General features: G+C 46.6%; 1 protein-coding gene across 1 annotated transcript in view; it reads left to right on the top strand.

Annotated features, from left to right (window-relative positions):
* LOC137372430 (zinc finger protein 239-like) overlaps positions 1-26409 on the top strand; it is a gene marked incomplete at its 5' end in the record, with an annotated part of 47758 nt that overhangs the window by 8766 nt on the left and 12583 nt on the right. The window contains one exon of the mRNA XM_068036318.1: positions 6516-6675. The remainder of the gene's footprint in view (positions 1-6515; positions 6676-26409) is intronic.

Raw genomic sequence — 26409 nt, 5'->3', positions numbered from 1 at the left:
TCACACATTTACTAGCCCTAATCAGGACCTTACCTATCACCTTCCGGGCTATCCTCCCAGGGCATCATCTATGGTTAACGTTCTGTCCCACCATGGGATGAACATGTATCCAGTGAGAGCCCTACTGGTTAGGTGGAAGTCTCCCACAGTAAATGAGTCAATAATCTGCAGACAGAATGTCTGGTTGTCGCCACACTCTAAACTTCCATAGAGGAATTGCGTTCTATCCATCAGGAAACACCATTGCGTGAGGGAGGTTTGGGCCGCCTTGAAGGCCTTTTCCAGAGGATTCACTGACACCATGATGGCAGAGCTATTATTGATGGGCTTTAGGGTGTTGGATGAGCAGCCAATGAAATGATGTGATTCTGTACAACATTCCCGTGTTGTCATCATTAAGGTGGTATTCTTATTGGCAACCAAGTATCTCTGGGATCCCACCTGGTGTAACCGCCCATTCCTTTCTATTCCTAACGATTCGAATTTATATCCCCCTTGATAAGTCCCATTTGTTCCTGGGGCAGAGTCATCAGAAATGTTATTATTTTCTTTCCTTCACTCGTAGTAGGTGTAGTAACCACAAGTTCCTGCCTTTCCTCATTAACGTGGATGAGAGCCAATCTCTTAACTGCGTGATACATGTGTCTGGGTGCAGTACCAAATCTCATATCGTCAATGTCTGATATAACTTTATCTATCAAGTCCCGAGCCAACATGTCACATGCCCTTCCCTGTGCTTGTAAGTAGCAGCCTGTGACAGCAGCTCCAGTCCCTTCACTATCCCCTCTCCCTGAAGTTCAATTGCTGTTAGGGTATATTCTGTTTCCCAGGCTGTGAATCTCAGTCCTCTGGCTGTTTCCTTGGCAACCCAGGATGTGTAATCATTTATGTCAGAAATCTGAGGTGAGTTTAACAAAGGAGATGGCACTTCTGAATAGTCCCCCCATATCTCCTAGAAAACTACACTTCTTCCTCACCCTCTGCTCCTTTTTCTGGACTTCTGGGGCTCTGGGCGTTTGTTAGTCCTGTACTAGCTCCAACTTCCGCTCTGCCCAACTAATGGCTTCCTTACGCTCACTACAATTAAGCAACAAGGTGGGAATCAGTCTCATGAGGTTGTTGGTCACCTCTACAATTACCATAGTGATGTCATGCAATACTGTTTTAGGTTTACCTATCCTAATTATCCTGTCTTGGGGTGGAGGCACAGTGGTTGGACATTTGGTGAGCTTCTGGTATCCACAGGTGGCCAAGTTAAAACATTGCATATCACTACAACCCAAATGATTAACAGCATCTTTACATCGTTCTTGACAATATTGTCCCTCTCGTCCTAGTTCCCACACCAATGGGGGAGGTTAGTCCATCCTGCTGACATTCACTTTCAGTCGCGCCTCAGTGAACATCAGTTTGTGATTGCCACATGCTATTGAATATGTACCTAATCCGGAGTTGGGGTCATGAGGAGTTAATGCAGCCAGTAGGTTTGTACAGCCAAGGTGCTTCTTCGTCTCTACATGGGGACCACGGATTTGGCAGGTGGAATATAAGACCTGGTCTGCACAGTGATACCTGTGTTGTCCCATTCTTCAAACTAATTGAGATGACCTATCTGCAGTCACCCTGTCTGTTATCCAGATGTTCGGTCTCCTTACCCACTCTCCATGACCTCCTTTCGGCGGCTGTACGTACTGGCCAGATACAAACAGGTGTTGTTTCCAATATTTACCAGGGGCTTTTTCCAGCTGCCACAGTTCCCAGGAGGATGGTTGCGACAATCCCAGCTCTCCAATTCGCCATTTTCCTGTTGGGAGAAATCACAGAGGACGCTGGTCATCACTGGTTGGTCCTTTGCGCTTTTAAAGGCTTTAAGTTGGGTCCAATGTTTCCATCTACCCTTTCCTGTCATATCCACGCATGTGGAAGTGTCCCGAGTCATTAAGACCTCATAGAGTCCTTGCCATCTGGGTGCTAAACCTGCCTTTTCAGGTAAAGTCTTGACCATTCATCAATCTCCTACTCATGGTATGTTTTTCCTTTCCTCCACTCCATCCTTTTCCATATCTCTAATAATCTGCTGGTCCCTGACCTCACATCTCAGCTCATGGAACTGTTTACACAATTCTTTAACAAATCGCCTAACTTGCTGTTTTGTAGGGCCCATGTCGTTTCTCCCTGCACTTCTGTCCCCTGGCAGCCTCATAGATCGTTCCATCATTAGCTCAAACGATGTCAGTCCAGTCATCCGGTTAGGTGTGGCCCTCAGTCTCATCAGGATACTGGGCAACAAGTCTGCCCAGCCCGTAACAGTATCAACTATTGCTTTTAATAAAGCGGTCTTAAGTGCCCTGTTCATTCTTTCCACCATCCTGGAGCTCTGTGGGTGATAGGGTAAATGAAATTTCTGTCTTATGCCCAATAAGGTACAAATCTGCTTGATAACCTTTCCAGTAAAATGTGTCCCTTCGTCAGAGTCTATCTGGAGGGGTAGTCCCCACCACAGTATTATTTCTTTGGCAAATACCCGAACCACATTGCTGGCAGAACAGTCTGTGGTTGCGAAAGCTTCTACCCACAGGTGAACTGGTCTATAACTATCAGACAATAAGTTTTTCCTCGACTCAGTGGGAGGGGTCCTGTAAAATCTATCTGTATATTTTCCCAAGGTGCCTTCAGCCTCAGATGGTGAGCCATTCTGATTTTTATGGCCTTCCCTGCATTATACTATGCACAGGTCACATACCACTGCCAATACTTAGCTATGTCCCGTCCCATACCCGGCCACCACCAACATTGCTCCATGTTCCCCTGCATGGCGTTCCTCCCAACATGGCTGTTTCCATGGTATATCTGGAGGAGGTTCTGTTGCATACATGCAGGTGCTACTACTCGTCCCTCTTTCCTCCATATTCCTTCCCCACCCTGAGTGGTCAATTCCATGACCCCTTATCTCGTGTATTAATCTTCTGCAGGGCCTTATCGAAAGACTTTTGGAAATCCAATTACACTGCATCTTTATTCCCCTTTATCTAACCTTCTAGTTACATCCTCAAAAAATGGTGATAAATTTGTCAAACATGATGTTCTTCATGTAAAACCATGTTGACTTTGTCTGATCAGACTATGATTTTCGAAGTGCTTGTTAAGACTTGCTTAATCATATTTTCCAGCATTTTCCCAATGACTGATGTTAGGCTAACTGCCCTGTAGTTCCCCATTTTCACATTTAGAACATAGAACAGTACAGCACAGTAAAGGCCCTTCGGCCCACGATGTTGTGCCGAACCTTTAACCTACTCTAAGATCAAACTACCTACATACCCTTCATTCTACTATCATCCATGTACCTATCCAAGAGTTGCTTAAATGTCCCGAATGTATCTGCTTCTACTACCACCGCTGGCAGTGCATTCCACGCACCCACCACTCTCTGTGTAAAGAACCTACCTCTGACATCTCCCCGAAACCTTCCTCCAATCACCTTAAAATTATGCCCCCTGGTGATAGCCCTTTCCGCCCTGGGAAAAAGTCTCTGGCTATCCACTCTATCTATGCCTCTGATCATCTTGTACCCCTCTATCAAGTCACCTCTCATCCTTCTTCGCTCCAATGAGAAAAGCCCTAGCTCCCTCAACCTTTCTTCGTAAGACATGCCCTCCAGTCCAGGCAGCATCCTGGTAAATCTCCTCTGCACCCTCTCTAAAGCTTCCACATCCTTCCTATAATGAGGCGACCAGAACTGAACACAATATTCCAAGTGTGGTCTAACCAGGGCTTTATAGAGCTGCAGCATAACCTCGTGGCTCTTAAACTCAATCCCCCTGTTAATGAAAGCCAACACAACATACGCCTTCTTAACAACCCTATCAACCTGGGTGGCAACTTTGAGCGATCTATGGACATGGACCCCAAGATCCCTCTGTTCCTCCACACTGCCAAGAATCCTGTCTTTAAGCCTGTATTCTTATTCACTTCACACTTTTCCAGGTTGAACTCCATCTGCCACTTCTCAGCCCAGCTCTGCATCCTGTCAATGTCCCGTTGCAACCTACAACAGCCTTCCACACTATCCACAACTCCAGCAACCTTTATGTCATCGGCAAACTTACTAACCCAGCCTTCCACTTCCTCATGCAAGTCTTATAAAAATCACAAAGAGCAGAGGTCCCAGAACAGATTCCTGCGAACACCACTGGTCACCGAGCTCCAGGCTGAATACCTTCCATGTACTACCACCCTCCGTCTTCTATGGGCCAGCCAATTCTGTATCCAGACAGCCAACTTTCCCTGTATCCCATGCCTCCTTACTTTCTGAATGAGCCTACAATGGGGAACCTTATCAAACGCCTTGCTAAAATCCATATACACCACATCCACTGCTCTTCCTTCATCAATGTGTTTTGTCACATCCTCAAAGAATTCAATAAGGCTTGTGAGGCATGACCTGCCCCTCACAAAGCCATGCTGACTGTCTCTAATCAAACTATGCTTTTCCAAATAATCATAAATCCTGTCTCTCAGAATCCTCTCCAATAATTTGCCCACTACCGACGTAAGACTGACTGGTCTATAATTCCCAGGGTTATCCCTATTCCCTTTCTTGAACAAGGGAATAACATTTGCCACCCTCCAATCATCTGGTACTACTCCAGTGGACAGTGAGGACGCAAAGATCATCGCCAAAGGCTCGGCAATCTCTTCCCTCGCTTCCCTGAATATCCTTGGGTATATCCCGTCTGGCCCCGGGGACTTATCTGTCCTCATGTCTTTCAAAATTTCCAGCACATCCTCCTTCTTCACATCAACCTGTTCGAGCATATCAGCCTGTTTCACGCTGTCCTCACAAACGACCAGGTCTCTCTCACTAGTGAATACTGAAGCAAAGTATTCATTTAGGACCTCCCCTACCTCCTCCGACTCCAGGCACAAGTTCCCTCCACTATCCCTGATCGGCCCTACCCTCACTCTGGCCATCCTCTTGTTCCTCACATAAGTGTAGAACGCCTTGGGATTTTCCTTAATCCTACCCGCCAAGACTTTTTCATGTCCCCTTCTCGCTCTCCTAAGTCCATTCTTCAGTTCCTTCCTGGCTACCTTGTAACCCTCTAGAGCCCTGTCTGATCTTTGCTTCCTCAACCTTAAGTAAGCTTCCTTCTTCCTCTTGACTCGCTGTTCCACATCTCTTGTCATCCAAGGTTCTTTCACCCTACCATCCCTTCCTTGCCTCATCGGGACAAACCTATCCAGCAGTCGCAGCAAGTGCTCCCGAAACAACCTCCACATTTCTGTCGTGCATTTCCCTGAGAACATCTGTTCCCAATTTATGCTCCCCAGTTCCTGCCTAATAGCATTTGTGTGCTGTATTTCCATTGGTGAAATTGGTTAGCATGTGATACTTATACAGCAGTACTGTCAGTCAGCTATACCAAGGTTGTGCGCTCAAGCCTCACAAATTCTCGAGCCTGGGAGTTGGATGAAGTAGATTGGGCTGTGATCAGTGAGTCTGAACTGATCCTAAGAGGAGAAAAAAAGAGAAGGAATTGTGAGATGACAGTACAGGACCAGGAGACACTTGGCGTGAGCACACTGCTAAGCTTTTAATTTAATTTAAATTGATCAACTATAAAGTATAACTTCATCCATTAATTTGTATAAAACTAAAAACTAAAGTCAATTTGATAATTTATCATACAATCAATGCTCCCCCATTTAATCAATCAGATCGAGGGGATTATGTTAAAGTTAAATAATAGGGGATAGTAAAACTAAATCAGTCTGAATTTTTCACTGAATTAAAATCTAAGGTTTTTAAGATTACAATAGTTAAGGAAAAAAATTTCAGTTAACCTTCCTGTAAGATAAAGTGATGCCAGCCAAGGAGAAGCAGCTGAATGGTGGGTACGTGGTGAGTCTTCATTTATTTATTGATTCATGGGATGTGGGCATCGCTGGCTAGGACAGCATTTATTGCCTATCTCTAATTGCCCTTGAGAAGGTGGTGGTGAGCTGCCTTCTTGAACCACTGCAGTCCATATGGGGTAGGTACACCCACAGTGCTCTTAGGAAGGGAGTTCCAGGATTTTGACCCAGCGACAGTGAAGGAACGGCGATAAAATTCGAAGTCAGGATGGTGTGTGACTTGGAGGGGAACTTGCAGGTGGTGGTGTTCCCATGCATTTGCTGCCCTTTTCCTTCTAGTTGGTAGAGGTCACAGGTTTAGAAGGTGCTGTCTAAGGAGCCTTGGTGCATTGCTGCAGTGCATCCTGTAGATGGTACACACTGCTGCCACTGTGCAGGAAGTGGTGGAGGAAGTGAATGTTTGTAGATGGGGTGCCAATCAAGCGGGCTGCTTTGTCCTGGATAGTGTCGAACTTTTTGAGTGCTGTTGGAGCTGCACCCATCCTAGCAAGTGGAGAGTATTCCACTTTCTTTTTGCAGCAGCGACAGGGAGAGCGAGGTGGCAGCTGGGTAAGTGAGTTTACAACTTATATAAACTTATCTTTTTGTTTTGGCAGTTTCTTTTTGCAGCGGCGACAGGGAGAGCGAGGTGGCAGCTGGGTAAGGAAGTCCTATATATTTGGGCAGCAGCTGAACCCGAGACACTACACCTGTCGTGTCTCCCACCCGCCCTCTTCCTCTAATCAAAAAAAAAGGACTCGGTGGTGTGCAGATAAGGTAAGGCTTTTTCTATTTTTTTTTTCATGTGATTGGTAAAAACTTTTCGTTCCTTTTTCATTTATCTAAGTTAAGACTAAGTTAAGCTTAAGATTAAAAATGGCAGGAGATCTCAGACCCGTGTGATGCAGGAAAAGCAGGAAGGCAGCGCAGGTGTCCCCTGCGGTCATCTCCCTCCAAAACAGGTATACCGTTTTGGATACTGTTGAGGGAGATGGCTCACCAGGGGAAGGCAGCAGTAGCCAGGTTCATGGCACCGTGGCTGGCTCTGCTGTTCGGAAGGGCGGGAAAAAGAGTGGAAGGGCTATAGTCATCGGGGATTCGATTGTAAGGGGAGTAGATAGGCGGTTCTGTGGTCGTAAAACGAGACTCCCGAATGGGATAATAAAAGCAAACTACTGCGGATGCTGGAAATCTGAAACAAAATCAAGAAATGCTGGAATCACTCAGCAGGTCTGGCAGCATCTGTGGAAAGAGAAGCAGAGTTAACGTTTCGGGCCAGTGACCCTTCTTCAGAGTTCCGAAGAAGGGTCACTGGCCCGAAACGTTAACTCTGCTTCTCTTTCCACAGATGCTGCCAGACCTGCTGAGTGATTCCAGCATTTCTTGTTTTTGCTCCCGAATGGTATGTTGCCTCCCAGGTGCACGGGTCAGGGATGTCTCAGATCGGCTGCAGAACATTCTGAAGGGGGAGGGTGAACAGCCAGTTGTCGTTGTGCACATAGGCACCAATGATATAGGTAAAAAACGGGATGAGGTCCTACAAGCAGAATTTAGGGAGTTAGGAGCCAAGTTAAAAAGTAGGGCCTCAGAGGCAGTAATCTCAGGATTGCTACCAGTGCCACGTGATAGTCAGAGTAGAAATGAAAGAATAGTCAGGATGAATGCGTGGCTTGAGAGATGGTGCAGGAGGGAGGGGTTCAGATTTTTGGGACATTGGGACTGGTTCTGGGGGAGGTGGGACTATTACAAATTGGACGGTCTACACCTGGGCCGGACTGGAACCAATGTCCTTGGGGGTGCGTTTGCTAACGCTGTTGGGGAGGGTTTAAACTAATGTGGCAGGGGGATGGGAACCAAATGAGGAGGTCAGTGGAGAGTAAGGAGGTAGTAACTAAAGCCTGTAAGGAGTCAGCGTGACTAAGGGGAAGAGTAGGCAGGGAGCAGATGATGAATGCAAAGGGACTGGTGGTCTGAGATGTATTTGTTTTAATGCAAGAAGTGTAGTAGGTAAGGCAGATGAACTTAGGGCTTGGATTAGTACCTGGGAGTATGATGTTATTGCTATTACTGAGACTTGGTTGAAGGAAAGGCATGATTGGCAACTAAATATCCCAGGACACCGATGCTTCAGGCGGGATAGAGAGGGAGGTAAAAGGGGTGGAGGAGTTGCATTACTGGTCAAAGAGGATATCACAGCTGTGCTGAAGGAAGGCACTATGGAGGACTCGAGCAGTGAGGCAATATGAGCAGAACTCAGAAATAGGAAGGGTGCGGTAACAATGTTGGGGCTGTAATACAGGCCTCCCAACAGCGAGCGTGAGATAGAGGTACAAATATGTAAACAGATTATGGAAAGATGTAGGAGCAACAGGGTGGTGGTGATAGGAGATTTTAATTTTCCCAACATTGACTGGGATTCACTTAGTGTTAGAGGTCTAGATGGAGCAGAATTTGTAAGGAGCATCCAGGAGGGTTTTCTAGAGCAGAATGTAAATAGTTTAAGAAGGGTAACAGGGATAATCCAGGTAATTATAGACCAGTGAGCCTGACGTCAGTGGTAGGGAAGCTGCTGGATAAGATACTGAGGGACAGGATCTATTCCCATTTGGAAGAAAATGGGCTTATCAGTGATAGGCAACATGGTTTTGTGCAGGGAAGGTCATGTCTTACCAACTTAATAGAATTCTTTGAGGAAGTGACAAAGCTGATTGATGAGGGAAGGGCTGTAGATGTCATATACATGGACTTCAGTAAGGCGTTTGATAAGGTTCCCCATGGTAGGCTGATGGAGAAAGTGAAGGCGCATGGGGTCCAGGGTGTACTAGCTAGGTGGATAAAGAACTGGCTGGGCAACAGGAGACAGAGAGTAGCAGTGGAAGGGAGTTTCTCAAAATGGAGACGTGTGACCAGTGGTGTTCCACAGGGATCCGTGCTGGGCCCACTGTTGTTTGTGATATACATAAATGATTTGGAGGAAAGTATAGGTGGTCTGATTAGCAAGTTTGCAGACGGCACTAAGATTGGTGGAGTAGCAGATAGTGAAGGGGACTGTCAGACAATACAGCAGAATATGGATAGATTGGAGAGTTGGGCAGAGAAATGGCAGATGGAGTTCAATCAGGGCAAATGCGAGGTGATGCATTTTGGAAGATCCAATTCAAGAGTGAACTATACAGTAAATGGAAAAGTCCTGGGGAAAATTGATGTGCAGAGAGATTTGGGTGTTCAGGTCCATTGTTCCCTGAAGGTGGCAACGCAGGTCAATAGAGTGGTCAAGAAGGCATACGGCATGCTTTCCTTCATCGGACGGGGTATTGAGTACAAGAGTTGGCAGGTCATGTTACAGTTGTATAAGACTTTGGTTCGGCCACATTTGGAATACTGCGTGCAGTTCTGGTCATTACCAAAAGGATGTAGGTGCTATGGAGAGGGTGCAGAGGAGGTTCACCAGGATGTTGCCTGGTATGGAGGGCGCTAGCTATGAAGAGAGGTTGAGTAGATTAGGATTATTTTCATTAGAAAGACGGAGGTTGAGGGGGGACCTGATTGAGGTGTACAAAATCATGAGAGGTATAGACAGGGTGGATAGCAAGAAGCTTTTTACCAGAGTGGGGGATTCAATTACTTGGGGTCACGAGTTCAAAGTGAAAGAGGAAAAGTTTTGGGGGGATATGCGTGGAAAGTTCTTTACGCAGAGGGTGGTGGGTGCCTGGAACGCATTGCCAGCGGAGGTGGTAGACGCGGGCACGATAGCGTCTTTTAAGATGTATCTAGACAGATACATGAATGGGCAGGAAGCAAAGAGATACAGACCCTTAGAAAATAGGCGACAGGTTTAGATAGAGGATCTGGATCGGCGCAGGCTTGGAGGGCCGAAGGGCCTGTTCCTGTGCTGTAATTTTCTTTGTTCTTTGTTCTTTTGTTCTATCACACTCCTGACTTGTGCCTTGTAGATGTGGACAGTCTTTGGGGAGTCAGGAGGTGAGTTAGTCGCCACAAGATTCCTGGTCTGCTCTTTTTATTTATTTAGAAATACAGCACTGAAACAGGCCCTTCAGCCCATCGAGTCTGTGCCGACCAACAACCACCCATTTATACTAACCCTACAGTAATCCCATATTCCCTACCACCTACCTACACTAGGGGCAATTTACAATGGCCAATTTACCTATCACCTGCAAGTCTTTGGCTGTGGGAGGAAACCGGAGCACCCGGCAAAAACCCATGCGGTCACAGGGAGAACTTGCAAACTCCTCACAGGCAGTACCCAGAATCGAACCCGGGTCCCTGGAGCTGTGAGGCTATGGTGCTAACCAATGTGCCATGGTATTTATATGGCTACTCCAGTTCAGTTTCTGGTCAATGGTAACCCCCAGGATGTTGATAGTGGGGGATTCAGTGATCGTAATGCTGTTGAATGTCAGGGGGAGATGGTTAATTCTCCCGTTGGAGATGGTCATTGCCTGGCACTTGTGTGGCGTGAATGCTACTTGCCACTTATCAGCCCAAGCCTGGATATTGTCCAGATCTTGCTGCATTTCTACACAAAAGAACAAAGAACAAAGAAAATTACAGCACAGTACAGGCCCTTCGGCCCATGATGTTGTGCCGAACCTTTAACCAACTCTAAGATCAAACTACCTACATACCCTTCATACTACTATCATCCATGTACCTATCCAAGAGTTGCGTAAATGTCCCTAATGTATCTGCTTCTGCTACCACCGCTGGCAGTGCATTCCACGCACCCACCACTCTCTGTGTAAAGAACCTACCTCTGACATCTCCCTGAAACCTTCCTCCAATCACCTTAAAATTATGCCCCCTGGTGATAGCCCTTTCCGCCCTGGGAAAACGTCTCTGGCTATCCACTCTATCTATGCCTCTCATCATCTTGCACCCCTCTGTCAAGTCACCTCTCATCCTTCTTCGCTCCAATGAGAAAAGCCCTAGCTCCCTCAACCTTTCTTAATAAGACATGCCCTCCAGTCCAGGCAGCATCCTGGTAAATCTCCTCTGCACCCTCCCTAAAGCTTCCACATCCTTCCTGTAATGAGGCGACCAGAACTGAACACAATATTCCAAGTGTGGTCTAACCAGGGCTTTATAGAGCTGCAGCATAACCTCGTGGCTCTTAAACTCAATCCCCCTGTTAATGAAAGCCAGCACGCCATCCGCCTTCTTAACAACCCTATCAACTTGGGTGGCAACTTTGAGGGATCTATGGACGTGGACCCCAAGATCCCTCTGTTCCTCCACACTGCCAAGAATCCTGTCTTTAAGCCTGTATTCTGCATTCAAATTCGACCTTCCAAAATGAATCACTTCACACTTTTCCAGGTTGAACTCCATCTGCCACTTCTCAGCCCAGCTCTGCAACCTGTCAATGTCCCGTTGCAACCTACAACAGCCCTCCACACTATCCACAACTCCAGCAACCTTTGTGTCATCGGCAAACTTACTAACCCAACCTTCCAGTTCCTCATCCAAGTCATTTATAAAAATCACAAAGAGCAGAGGTCCCAGAACAGATCCCTGCGGAACACCACTGGTCACCGAGCTCCAGGCTGAATACTTTCCATGTACTACCACCCTCTGTCTTCTATGGGCCAGCCAATTCTGTATCCAGACAGCCAACTTTCCCTGTTTCCCATGCCTCCTTACTTTCTGAATGAGCCTACCATGGGGAACCTTATCAAATGCCTTGCTAAAATCCATATACACCACATCCACTGCTGTTCCTTCATCAATGTGTTTTGTCACATCCTCAAAGAATTCAATAAGGCTTGTGAGGCATGACCTGCCCCTCACAAAGCCATGCTGACTGTCTCTAATCAAACCATGCTTTTCCCAATAATCATAAATCCTGTCTCTCAGAATCCTCTCCAATAATTTGCCCACCACCGACGTAAGACTGACTGGTCTGTAATTCCCAGGGTTATCCCTATTCCCTTTCCTGAACAAGGGAATAACATTTGCCACCCTCCAATCATCTGGTACTACTCCAGTGGACAGTGAGGACGCAAAGATCATTGCTAAAGACGCGGCAATCTCTTCCCTCGCTTCCCATAATATCCTTGGGTATATCCCGTCTGGCCCCGGGGACTTATCTATCCTCATGTCTTTCAAAATTTCCAGCACATCCTCCCTCTTAACATCAACCTGTTCGAGCATATCAGCCTGTTTCACGCTGTCCTCACAAACGACAAGGTCCCTCTCACTAGTGAATACTGAAGCAAAGTATTCATTAAGGACCTCCCCTATCTCCTCCGACTCCAGGCACAAGTTCCCTCCACTATCCCTGATCGGCCCTACCCTCACTCTGGCCATCCTCTTGTTCCTCACATAAGTGTAGAACGCCTTGGGATTTTCCTTAATCCTACCCGCCAAGACTTTTTCATGTCCCCTTCTAGCTCTCCTAAGTCCATTCTTCAGTTCCTTCCTGGCTACCTTGTAACCCTCTGGAGCCCTTTCTGATCCTTGCTTCCTCAATTTTAAGTAAGCTTCCTTCTTTGTCTTGACTAGCTGTTCCACATCTCTTGTCATCCAAGGTTCCTTCACCCTACCATCCCTTCCTTGCCTCATTGGGACAAACCTATCCAGCAGTCGCAGCAAGTGCTCCCTAAACAACCTCCACATTTCTGTCGTGCATTTCCCTGAGAACATCTGTTCCCAATTTAAGCTCCCCAGTTCCTGCCTAACGGCATTGTAATTCCCCCTCCCCCAATTAAATATTTTCCCATCATGAGAGGTATAGACAGGGTGGATAGCAAGAAGCTTTTTCCCAGAGTGGGGGATTCAATTACAAGGGGGCACGAGTTCAAAGTGAAAGGGGAAAAGTTTAGGGGGGATATGCGTGGAAATTTCTTTACGCAGAGGGTGGTGGGTGCATGGAACGCATTGCCAGCGGAGGTGGTAGACGCGGGCACGATAGCGTCTTTTAAGATGTATCTAGACAGATACATGAATGGGCAGGAAGTAAAGAGATACAGACCCTTAGAAAATAGGCGACAGGTTTAGATAGAGGATTTGGATCGGCGTAGGCTTGGAGGGCCGAAGGGCCTGTTCCTGTGCTGTAATTTTCTTTGTTCTTCTTTGTTCTTTTGGAGAGGCAGGGATTAATCAGCGTTCGTCAGCATGGCTTTGTCAGGGGGAGATTGTGTCTAACAAAGTTGATTGAATTTTTCGAGGAGATGACTAGGTGTGTAGATGAGGGTAAAGCAGTTGATGTAGTCTACATGGACTTCAGTAAGGCTTTTGATAAGGTCCCGCCCACATGGGAGATTGGTTAAGAAGGTAAGAGCCCATGGGATCCGGGACAATTTGGCAAATTGGATCCAAAATTGGCTTAGTGGCAGGAGGCAGAGGGTGATGGTTGAAGGTTGTTTTGTGAGTGGAACCCTGGTGTACCACAGGGATCAGTGCTGGGACCCTTGCTGTTTGTAGTGTACATTAATGATTTAGACGTGAATATAGGAGGTATGATCAGTAAGTTCACAGATGACATGAAAATTGGTGGTGTCGTAAATAGTGAGCCTTAGATTACAGGACGATATAGATGGGCTGGTAAGATGGGCGGAGAAGTGGCAAATGGAATTTAATCCTGAGAAGTGTGAGGTGATGCATTTTGGAAGGACTAACAAGACAAGGGAATATACAATGGATGGTAGGACCCTTCTTGGAGAGGCAGGGATTAATCAGGGATTACAGACGGTCAGAGGGATCTTGGTGTCCCTGTCCATAGATCACTGAAGGCAGCAGCACAGGTAGATATGGTGGTTAGGAAGGCATATGGGATACTTGCCTTTATTAGCTGAGGCATAGAATATAAGAGCAAGGAGATTATGATTGAGCTGTATAAAATGCTAGTTCGGCCACAGCTGTGTACAGTTCTGGGCGCCACACTATAGGAAGGATGTGATTGCACTGGAGAGGGTGCAGAGGAGATTCACCAGGATGTTGCCTGGGCTGGAGCATTTCAGCGATGAAGAGAGACTGAAAAGGCTAGGGTTGTTTCCTTAGAGCAGAGAAGGCTGAGGGGGGACATGATTGAGGTGTACAAGATTATGAGAGGCATTGATAGGTTAAATAGGAAGAAACTTTTTCCTTAGTGGAGGGGTCAATAACCAGGAGACATAGATTTAAGGAAAGGGGCAGTAGGTTTGGGGGCGATTTGAGGAACAAATTTTTCACCCAGAGGGTGGTTAGAATCTGAAACACACTGCCTGAAGAGGTGGTAGAGGCAGGAACCCTCAACATTGAAGACGTATTTAGATGAGCACTTGAAATGCCATAGCATACAAGACTATGGGCCAAGTGCTGGAAAATGGGATTAGAATAGTTAGGTGCTTGAAGGCCGGCACAGACATGGTGGGCCGAAGGGCCTGTTTCTGTGCTGTATAACTCTATGACTCTAAGCTCAACACCATCCAGTCAAAGCAGCAGCAGTGTGTACCACCTACAAGAAGCACTGCAGCTACTCAACAAGGCTCCTTTGACATCACCTTCCAAACCCAAGACCTCTTCCACTTAGAAGGACAAGGGCAGCAGATGCATGGGATCGCCACCATCTGCAAGTTCCCTTCCAAGCCACACACAATCCTAACTTGGAACCTGTATCGCTGTTCCTTCACTGTCGCTGGGTCAAAATCCTGGATCTCCCTTCCTAACAGCACTGTGGGTGTACCTACCTCACATGGACTGCAGCGGTTCAGGAAGGCGGCTCACCACCACCACCTTCTCAATGGCAATTAGGGATTGGCAATAAATGGTGGCCTGGCCAGTGATGTCCACATCCTGTGAAAGAATAAAAAAAGCTTCTCTCCAAAATGAATGATCAAAGATTGGGAGCATGGGGCTAAAGCATAACCAAAGCATTTGGTAAGATCCCACATGACAGACTGGTCATGAAAGTAAAAGCGCATGGGACCCAAGGCAAAGTGGCAAGTTGGATCCAAAATTGGCTCAGAGGCAAGAAGCATATGGTAATGATCAATGTGTGTTTTTGTGACTGGAATGTTGTTTTCAGAGGGGTTCCACAGGGCTCAGTACTACGTCCCTTGCTTTTTCTGGTATAGTGCAATGATTTGGACTTGAATGTCAAAGGTTAATGATTAAGACATTTGAAGATGATACAAAAATTGACCGTGTGGTTGATAATGAAGAAGAAAGCTGTAGACTGCAGGAAGATATCAGTGGACTGGTCAGGTGTGCAGAACAGTGGCAAATGAAATTCAATCCGGAGAATTGTGAGGTAATCTATTCGCAGAGAGCTAACACACAACAAATGGTAGGATGCTGAGAAGTACAGAGGAACAGAAGGACCTTGAAATAAAAACAGAAAGTGCTGGAAATACTCAGCAGGTCAGGCAGTATCTGTGGAAAGAGAAGCAGAGTTAACGTTTCGGGTCTGATGATGAAAGTTCACAGACCCGAAAGATTAAGGCAGTTGTATGTTCCTCCTGCAGAATGTGGGAGGTAAGGGTCGACAAGAGTGTCCCTGCTGACTGCATCTGCGGGAAGTGCACCCAACTCCAGCTCCTCGAGAACCGCGTTAGGGAACTGGAGCTGGAGCTGGATGAACTTCGGATCATTCGGGAGGCGGAGGAGGTTATTGAGAGGAGTTATGGGGAGGTAGTCACACCTCAGGTAAAAGAAGTAGGTAGATGGGTTACCGTCAGGGGAAGGAGAGGGAACCAGCAGGCAGTGCAGGGATCCCCTGTGGCCGTTTCCCTCAACAACAGGTATACCGTTTTGGATACTGTTGGGGGGGACGACTTACCAGGGGTAGGCAATGGGATACAGGTCTCTGGCACAGAGTCTGTCCCTGTTGCTCAGAAGGGAAGGGGGAAGAGGAGCAGAACATTAGTCATTGGGGACTCCATAGTTAGGGGAACAGATAGGAGGTTCTGTGGGAACGAGAGAGACTCACGGTTGGTATGTTGCCTCCCAGGTGCCAGGGTTCGTGATGTCTCGGATTGTGTTTTTGGGATCCTTAAGGGGGAGGGGGAGCAGCCCCAAGTCGTGGTCCACATAGGCACCAACGACATAGGTAGGAAGAGAGATGGGGATTTAAGACAGAAATTCAGGGAGCTAGGGTGGAAGCTTAGAGCGAGAACAAACAGAGTTGTTATCTCTGGGTTGTTGCCTGTGCCACGTGATAGCGAAGCGAGGAATAGGGAGAGAGAGGAGTTGAACACGTGGCTACAGGGATAGTGCAGGAGGGAGGGTTTTGGTTTCCTGGATAATTGGGGCTCTTTCTGGGGTAGGTGGGACCTCTCCAAACAGGATGGTCTTCACCTGAACCAGAGGGGTACCAATATCCTGGGGGGGAGATTTGCTAGTGCTCTTCGGGGGGGTTTAAACTAATTCAGCAGGGGAATGGGAACCTAAATTGTAGTGCCAGTGTACAGGATGTTGAGAGTAGTGAGGTCAGGGATATGGTTACAAGGACGCAAGAGGGCACTGGCAAGCAAGAACCTGGTTTAAAGTGTGTCTATTTCAACACCAGGAGCATCCGGAATAAGGTGGGTGAGCTTGCAGCATGGGTTGGTACCTGGGATCTCGATGTAGTGGCCATTTCGGAGACATGGGTAGAGCAGGGGCAGGAATGGATGTTGCAGGTTCCGGGATTTAGATGTTTCAGTAAGAACAAAGAAGATGGTAAAAGAGGGGGGGGGTGTGGCATTGTTAATCAAGGAGAGTATTACAGCAACAGAAAGGACGTTTGAGGACTCGTCTACTGAGGTAGTATGGGCCGAGGTTAGAAACAGGAGAGGTGAGGTTACCCTGTTGGGAGTCTTTTATAGACCTCCAAATAGTTCCAGAGATGTAGAGGAAAGGATAGCGAAGATGATTCTCGACAGGGGCGAGAGTAACAGGGTACTTGTTATGGGGGACTTTAACTTTCCAAATATCGACTGGAAATACTATAGTTCGAGTACTTTAGATGGGTCTGTTTTTGTCCAGTGTGTGCAGGAGGGTTTTCTGACACAGTATGTAGACAGGCCAACCAGGGGCGATGCCACATTGGATTTGGTACTGGGAAATGAACCCGGCCAGGTGTTAGATTCAGATGTAGGTGAGCACTTTGGTGATAGTGATCACAATTCGGTTAGGTTTACCTTAGCAATGGGCAGGGACAGGTATATACCGCAGGGCAAAAATTATCGCTGGGGGAAAGGAAATTATGATGCGATTAGGCAAGATTTAGGATGCGTAGGATGGGGAAGGAAACTGCAGGGGATGGGCACAATCGAAATGTGGAGCTTATTCAAGGAGCAGCTACTGCGTGTCCTTGATAAGTATGTACCTGTCAGGCAGGGAGGAAGTTGTCGAGCGAGGGAGCCGTGGTTTAGAATTAGAATTAGAACATTACAGTGCAGTACAGGCCCTTCGGCCCTCGATGTTGCGCCGATCATCTGACCTACACTATTCCATTTTCATCCATATGTCTATCCAATGACCACTTAAATGCCCTTAAAGTTGGCGAGTCTACTACTGTTGCAGGCAGGGCGTTCCACGCCCCTACTACTCTCTGCGTAAAGAAACTACCTCTGACATCTGTCCTATATCTTTCACCCCTCAACTTAAAGCTATGTCCCCTCGTGTTTGCCATCATCATCCGAGGAAAAAGACTCTCACTATCCACCCTATCTAACCCTCTGATTATCTTGTATGTCTCTATTAAGTCACCTCTCCTCCTCCTTCTCTCTAACGAAAACAACCCCAAGTCCCTCAGCCTTTCCTCGTAAGACCTTCCTTCCATACCAGGCAACATCCTAGTAAATCTCCTCTGCACCCTTTCCAAAGCTTCCACATCCTTCCTATAATGCGGTGACCAGAACTGCACGCAATACTCAAGGTGCGACCTCACCAGAGTTTTGTACAGCTGCATCATGACCTCATGGCTCCGAAACTCGATCCCCCTACTAATAAAAGCTAACACACCATATGCCTTCTTAACAGCCCTATTAACCTGGGTGGCAACTTTCAGGGATTTATGTACCTGGACACCAAGATCTCTCTGCTCATCTACACTACCAAGAGTCTTCCCATTAGCCCAGTACTCTGCATTGCTGTTACTCCTTCCAAAGTGAATCACCTCACACTTCTCCGCATTAAACTCCATTTGCCATCTCTCAGCCCAGCTCTGCAGCCTGTCTATGTCCCTCCGTACCCTACAACACCCTTCGACACTATCCACAACTCCACCGACCTTCGTGTCATCCGCAAATTTACTAACCCACCCTTCTACACCCTCATCCAGGTCATTTATAAAAATGACAAACAGCAGTGGCCCCAAAACAGAACCTTGCGGTACACCACTAGTAACTAAACTCCAGGATGAACATTTGCCATCAACCACCACCCTCTGTCTTCTTTCAGCTAGCCAATTTCTGATCCAAAGCTCGAAATCACCTTCAACCCCATACTTCCGTATTTTCTGCAATAGCCTACCGTGGGGAACCTTATCAAACGCCTGACTGAAATCCATATACACCACATCCACTGCTTTACCCTCATCCACCTGTTTGGTCACCTTCTCGAAAAACTCAATAAGGTTTGTGAGGCACGACCTACCTTTCACAAAACCGTGCTGACTATCGCAAATGAACTTGTTCTTTTCAAGATGATTATAAATCCTATCTCTTATAACCCTTTCCAACATTTTACCCACAACCGAAGTAAGGCTCACAGGTCTATAATTACCAGGGCTGTCTCTACTCCCCTTCTTGAACAAGGGGACAACATTTGCTATCCTCCAGTCCTCCGGCACTACTCCTGTCGACAATGACGACATAAAGATCAACAACAACGGCTCTGCAATCTCCTCCCTGGCTTCCCAGAGAATCCTAGGATAAATCCCATCTGGCCCAGGGGACTTATCTATTTTCACTCTTTCCAAAATTGCTAACACCTCCTCCTTGTGAATCTCAATCCCATCTAGCCTAGTAGGCTGTATCTCAGTAATCTCCTCGGCAACATTTTCTTTCTCTACTGTCAATACTGATGAAAAATATTCATTTAACGCTTCCCCTATCTCCTCTGATTCCGCACACAACTTCCCACCACTATCCTTGATTGGCCCTGTTCTAACTCATATCATTCTTTTATTCCTGATATACCGATAGAAAGCCTTAGGGTTTTCTTTGATCCTATCCGCCAATGACTTCTCGTGTCCTCTCCTTGCTCTTCTTAGCCCTCCCTTGAGATCCTTCCTGGCTAGCTTGTAACTCTCAAGCGCCCTAACTGAGCCTTCACGTCTCATCCTAACATAAGCCGCCCTCTTCCTCTTGACAAGCGCTTCAACTTCTTGAGTAAACCACGGCTCCCTCGCTCGACAACTTCCTCCCTGCCTGACAGGTACATACGTATCAAGTTTACTAAAGACGTTGAAGCGCTTGTCAAGAGGAAGAAGAAGGCTTATGTTAGGATGAGACGTGAAGGCTCAGTTAGGGCGCTTGAGAGTTACAAGCTAGCCAGGAATGATCTAAAGGGAGAGCTTAGAAGAGCAAGGAGAGGACACGAGAAGTCATTGGCGGATAGGATCAGGGAAAACCCTAAGGCTTTCTATAGGTATATCAGGAATAAAAGAATGACTAGAGTTAGATTAGGGCCAATCAAGGATAGTAGTGGGAAGTTGTGTGTGGAATCAGAGGAGATAGGGGAAGTGTTAAATGAATATTTTGCGTCAGTATTTACAGTAGAGAAAGAAAATGTTGTCGAGGAGAATACTGAGATTCAGGCTACTAGGCTAGATGGGATTGAGGTTCACAAGGAGGAGGTGTTAGCAATTTTGGAAAGTGTGAAAATAGATAAGTCCCCTGGGCCAGATGGGATTTACCCTAGGATTCTCTGGGAAGCTAGGGAGGAGATTGCAGAGCCTTTGTCCTTGATCTTTATGTCGTCATTGTCGACAGGAATAGTGCCGGAAGACTGGAGGATAGCAAATGTTGTCCCCTTGTTCAAGAAGGGGAGTAGAGACAGCCCTGGTAATTATAGACCTGTGAGCTTTACTTCGGTTGTGGGTAAAATGTTGGAAAAGGTTATAAGAAACAGGATTTATAATCATCTTGAAAAGAATAAGTTCATTAGAGATAGTCAGCACGGTTTTGTGACGGGTAGGTCGTGTCTCACAAACCTTATTGAGTTTTTCGAGAAGGTGACCAAACAGGTGGATGAGGGTAAAGCAGTGGATGTGGTGTATATGGACTTCAGTAAGGCGTTTGATAAGGTTTCCCACGGTAGGCTATTGCAGAAAATACGGAAGTATGGGATTGAAGGTGATTTTGAGCTTTGGATCAGAAATTGGCTAGCTGAAAGAAGACAGAGGGTGGTGGTTGATGGCAAATGTTCATCCTGGAGTTTAGTTACTAGTGGTGTACCGCAAGGATCTGTTTTGGGGCCACTGCTGTTTGTCATTTTTATAAATGACCTGGAAGAGGGTGTAGAAGGGTGGTTTAGTAAATTTGCAGATGACACTAAGGTCGGTGGAGTTGTGGATAGTGCCGAAGGATGTTGTAGGGTACAGAGGGACATAGATAGGCTGCAGACCTGGGCTGAGAGATGGCAAATGGAGTTTAATGCGGAAAAGTGCGAGGTGATTCACTTTGGAAGGAGTAACAGGAATGCAGAGTACTGGGCTAATGGGAAGATTCTTGGTAGTGTAGATGAACAGAGAGATCTTGGTGTCCAGGTGCATAAATCCCTGAAGGTTGCTACCCAGGTTAATAGGGCTGTTAAGAAGGCATATGGTGTGTTAGCTTTTATTAGTAGGGGGATAGAGTTTCGGAGCCACGAGGTCATGCTGCAGCTGTACAAAACTCTGGTGAGACCGCACCTGGAGTATTGCGTGCAGTTCTGGTCACCGCATTATAGGAAGGATGTGGAAGCTTTGGAAAGGGTGCAGAGGAGATTTACTAGGATGTTGCCTGGTATGGAGGGAAGGTCTTATGAGGAAAGGCTGAGGGACTTGAGGTTGTTTTCGTTGGAGAGAAGGAGGAGGAGAGGTGACTTAATGGAGACATATAAGATAATCAGAGGGTTAGATAGGGTGGATAGTGAGAGTCTTTTTCCTCGGATGGTGATGGCAAACATGAGGGGACATAGCTTTAAGTTGAGGGGTGATAGATATAGGACAGATGTGAGAGGTAGTTTCTTTACTCAGAGAGTAGTAAGGGCGTGGAACGCCCTGCCTGCAGCAGTAGTAGATTCGCCAACTTTAAGGGCATTTAAGTGGTCATTGGATAGACATATGGATGAAAATGGAATAGTGTAGGTCAGATGGTTTCACAGGTCGGCGCAACATCGAGGGCCGAAGGGCCTGTACTGTGCTGTAATGTTCTAATTCTAATTCTAATTAACTCTGTTTCTCTCTCCATAGATGATGCCTGACCTGCTGAGTTTTTCCAGCACTTTCTGTTTTTATTTCAGATTTCAAGCATCCTCAGTATTTTGATTTTATAACAGAGGGACCTTGGTGTGCATATTCATAGATTCTTGAAGGTGGCTGGGCAGTCTATAAGATGGTCAAGAAGACATACGGGATATATGCTTTCATTAGCCGAGGCAGAGCATATAAGAGTGGGAGGTTATGCTGGAACTGTATAAAACACTGGGTTGGCCACAGCTGGAGTACTGTATGTAGTTCTGGTCACCGCACTGCAGCAAAGATGTGATTGCATTAGAGAAGGTACAGATTTTCAAGGATGTTGCCTGGACTGGAGAACAGATACAGGGAAATGTAGCAAGCTAGATATAAAACTCGAGGGAATACAGGCCCAGTTTCCTCAATCTCTCCTCATAAGGCAAGGAACAATGAACAAAGAAAATTACAGCACAGGAACAGGCCCTTCGGCCCTCCAAGCCTGCGCCGATCCAGATCCTCTATCTAAACATGTCGCCTATTTTCTAAGGGTCTGAATCTCTTTTCTTCCTGCCCATTCATGTATCTGTCTAGATACATCTTAAAAGACGCCATCGTGCCCGCGTCTACCACCTCCGCTGGCAACGCGTTCCAGGCACCCACCACCCTCTGTGTAAAGAACTTTCCACGCATATCCCCCCTAAACTTTTCCCCTTTCACTTTGAACTCGTGTCCTCTAGTAATTGAATCCCCCACTCTGGGAAAAAGCTTCTTGCTATCCATCTTGTCTATACCTCTCATGATTTTGTACACCTCAATCAGGTCCCCCCTCAACCTCCGTCTTTCTAATGAAAATAATCCTAATCTACTCAACCTCTCTTCATAGCTAGTGCCCTCCATACCAAGCAACCTCCTGGTGAACCTCCTCTGCACCCTCTCCAAAGCATCCACATCCTTTTGGTAATGTGGCAACCAGAACTGCACGCAGTATTCCAAATGTGGCCGAACCAAAGTCCTATACAACTGTAACATGACCTGCCAACTCTTGTACTCAATACCCCGTCCGATGAAGGAAAGCATGCCGTATGCCTTCTTGACCACTCTACTGACCTGCGTTGCCACCTTCAGGGAACAGTGGACCTGAACACCCAAATCTCTCTGGACATCAATTTTCCCCAGGACTTTTCCATTTACTGTATAGTTCACTCTTGAATTGGATCTTCCAAAATGCATCACCTCGCATTTGCCCTGATTGAACTCCATCTGCCATTTCTCTGCCCAACTCTCCAATCTATCTATATTCTGCTGTATTCTCTGACAGTCCCCTTCACTATCTGCTACTCCACCAATCTTAGTGTCGTCTGCAAACTTGCTAATCAGTCCACCTATACTTTCCTCCAAATCATTAATGTATATCACAAACAACAGTGGTCCCAGCACGGATCCCTCTGGAACACCACTGGTCACACGTCTCCATTTTGAGAAACTCCCTTCTACTGCTACTCTCTGTCTCCTGTTGCCCAGCCAGTTCTTTATCCATCTAGCTAGTACACCTTGGACCCCATGCGCCTTCACTTTCTCCATCAGCCTACCATGAGGAACCTTATCAAACGCCTTACTGAGGTCCATGTATATGACATCGACAGCCCTTCCCTCATCAATCAACTTTGTCACTTCCTCAAAGAATTCTATTAAGTTGGTAAGACATGACCTTCCCTGCACAAAACCATGTTGCCTATCACTGATAAGCCCATTTTCTTCCAAATGGGAATAGATCCTATCCCTCACTATCTTCTCCAGCAGCTTCCCTACCACTGACGTCAGGCTCACCGGTCTATAATTACCTGGATTATCCCTGCTACCCTTCTTAAACAAGGGGACAACATTAGCAATTCTCCAGTCCTCCGGGACCTCACCCGTGTTTAAGGATGTTGCAAAGATATCTGTTAAGGCCCCAGCTATTTCCTCTCTCGCTTCCCTCAGTAACCTGGGATAGATCCCATCCGGACCTTGGGACTTGTCCACCTTAATGCCCTTTAGAATACCCAACACTTCCTCCCTCCTTATGCCGACTTGACCTAGAGTAATCAAACATCTGTTCCTATCCTCAACATCCGTCATGTCCCTCTCCTCGGTGAATACCGATGCAAAGTACTCGTTTAGAATCTCACCCATTTTCTCTGACTCCAAGCATAACATTCCTCCTTTGTCCTTTAGTGGGCCAATCCTTTCTCTGGTTACCCTCTTTCTCCTTATATATGAATAAAAGGCTTTGGGATTTTCTTTAACCCTGTTTGCTAAAGATATTTCATGACCCCTTTTAGCCCTCTTAATTCCTCGTTTCAGATTGGTCCTACATTCCCGATATTCTTTCAAAGCTTCGTCTTTCATCAGCCGCCTAGACCTTATGTATGCTTCCTTTTTCCTCTTAGCTAGTCTCACAATTTCACCTGTCATCCATGGTTCCCTAATCTTGCCATTTCTATCCCTCATTTTCACAGGAACATGTCTCTCCTGCACGCTAATCAACCTCTCTTTAAAAGCCTCCCACATATCACATGTGGATTTACCTTCAAACAGCTGCTCCCAATCTACATTCCCCAGCTCCTGCCGAATTTTGGTATAGTTGGCCTTCCCCCAATTTAGCACTCTTCCTTTAGGACCACTCTCGTCAATCCCACCATCCCAGGGATTAGTCTGGTGAACCTCCGTTACACTCTTTCTATGGGCAAGTATATCCTTCCTTAGATAAGGAGACCAAAACTGTACACAGTACTCCAGGTGCAGTCTCACCAAGGCTTTATACAATTGCAGCTAGATATAAAACTGTCTCAGTGGCAGGAAACAAAGGGTAATTGTTAACGGCTGTTTTTGTGACTGGAGGGCTGTTTCCAGTGGCATTCTGCAGGGCTCAGTACTGGATTCCCTGCTTTTTGTGGTATATATTAACGATTTGGACATAACTGTAGGGGGCATGATCAAGAAGTTGCAGACGACACAAAGATTAGCCGTGTGGTTGATAGCGAGGAGGATAGCTGGAGGCTGCAGGACGATATTGATGGCCTGGTCAGATGGGGCGGCACAGTGGCGCAGTGGTTAGCACTGCAGCCTCACAGCTCCAGGGACCCGGGTTCGATTCCGGGTACTGCCTGTGTGGAGTTTGCAAGTTCTCCCTGTGTCTGCGTGGGTTTTCTCCGGGTGCTCCGGTTTCCTCCCACAAGCCAAAAGACTTGCAGGTTGATAGGTAAATTGGCCAGTATAAATTGTCACTAGTATAGGTAGGTGGTAGGGAAATATAGGGACAGGTGGGGATGTTTGGTAGGAATGTGGGATTAGTGTAGGATTAGTATAAATGGGTGGTTGATGTTCGGCACAGACTCGGTGGGCCGAAGGGCCTGTTTCAGTGCTGTATCTCTAATCTAATCGAATCTAATGGGAAGAAAAGTAGCAAATGGAATTTAACCCAGAGAAGTATGAGCTGATACATATGTGGAGGTGAAACAAGGGAAAGGAATACACAATAAATGGGAGGATAGAGAGATGTGTAGAGGAAGTGAGCGACATTGGAGTGAATGTCCACACATCCCTGAAGATAGCAGGACAGGTCGATAAGGTGGTTAAGAAGGCATATGGAATATTTTCCTTTATTTGACGAGGTTTAGAATATAAGAGCAGGGAGGTTATGCTGGAACTGTATAGCTCATTGGTTAGGCCACAACTTGAGTACTGTGTGCAGTTCTGGTCACCTCATTACAGAAAGGATGTAATTGTACCAGAGAGGGTACAGCGGAGATTTACGAGGATGTTGCCTGGACTGGAAAAATGCAGCTATGGGGAAAGATTGGGTAGGCTGGGATTGTTCTCCTTGGAACAGAGCAGGCTGAGGGGAGATCTGATTTAGATGTACAAAATTGTGACGGGCCTGGAGAGAGTGGATGGGAGGAGCCTATTTACCTTAACAGAGAAGTCAGTGACTAGGGGGCATAGATTTAAAGTATTTGGTAGAAGGATTGGAGGGGAGATGAGGAAAACTGTTCTCACCCAGAGAGTAGTGGGAGTCTGGAACTCACTGCCTGAAAGGGTGGTAGAGGTGGAAAACCTCATGTCATTTAAAAGGTGCCTGGATGTGCACCTGAAGTGTCGTAACCTGCAGGGCTATGGACCAAATGCTGGAAAGTAGGATTGGGCTCGGTGACTCTTTTTTTTTGGCCAGCACTGACACGATGGGCTAAGTGGCCTCATGCTGTGCCGTAAACATTCTATGATTCTATGATCAAACTCAATGAACAATCCGATCTCCAATGGGAAACATCTCCTTAAAGATGATGGTGTCAGCAGTTCTGCAGCTCAGTTCACACTGTGAGTGTGTCAGAATGAAAAGATTTAATAACAGCCAATATTCACAAAGGGAGACCTCACTAGACCAAAGGACATTGGTGGAGTTTAATGGGCTGTTTGTGTCACTGGACTACTGGAGGCTATTTTTAACAGAAGAAAGTCACAGCAAACAGTTACAGGGCTGATAAGTGGCAAGTAACATTCGCACCACACAAGTGCAAGGCAATGACCATCTTGAATAAAAGAGAATCTAACCATTTCCCCTTGATGTTCAATGGCATCACCATTGCTGAATCCCCCACTATCAACATCCTGAGGTTTACCATTAACCAGAATCTGAACTGGACCAGCCACAGAAATGATGTGGCTACAAGAGCAGGTCAGAGGCTGGGAATTCTGTGGCGAGTAACTCACCTCCTGTCTCCCCAAAGCCTGTTCACCATCTAAAAGGCACAAGTCAGGAGTGTGATGGAATACTCTCCACTTGCCTGGATGGATGCAGCTCCAACAACACTCAAGAAACTCAACACCATCCGGGACAAAGCAGCCCACTTGACTGGCACCCCCATTCACCACCTTCAACATTTAATCGCTTTACAACTGATGCACAGTGATAGCAGTGTGTACCATCTACAAGATGTACTACAGCCACCCACCAAGGCTCCTTCAACAGCACCTTTCAAACCTGTGACCTCTACCATCTAGAGGCACAAGGGCAGCAGATGCATGGGAACACCACCATCTGCAAGTTCTCCTCCAAGCCACACACCATCCTGATTTGGAAATATATCACCGTTCCTTCACTG

The sequence above is a fragment of the Heterodontus francisci genome, chromosome 7 (assembly GCF_036365525.1).
Source record: "Heterodontus francisci isolate sHetFra1 chromosome 7, sHetFra1.hap1, whole genome shotgun sequence".
Classification (NCBI taxonomy): domain Eukaryota; kingdom Metazoa; phylum Chordata; class Chondrichthyes; order Heterodontiformes; family Heterodontidae; genus Heterodontus; species Heterodontus francisci.
Note: the sequence above shows the minus strand (reverse complement) of the source record. Positions and strands in the feature narration are given on the sequence as shown.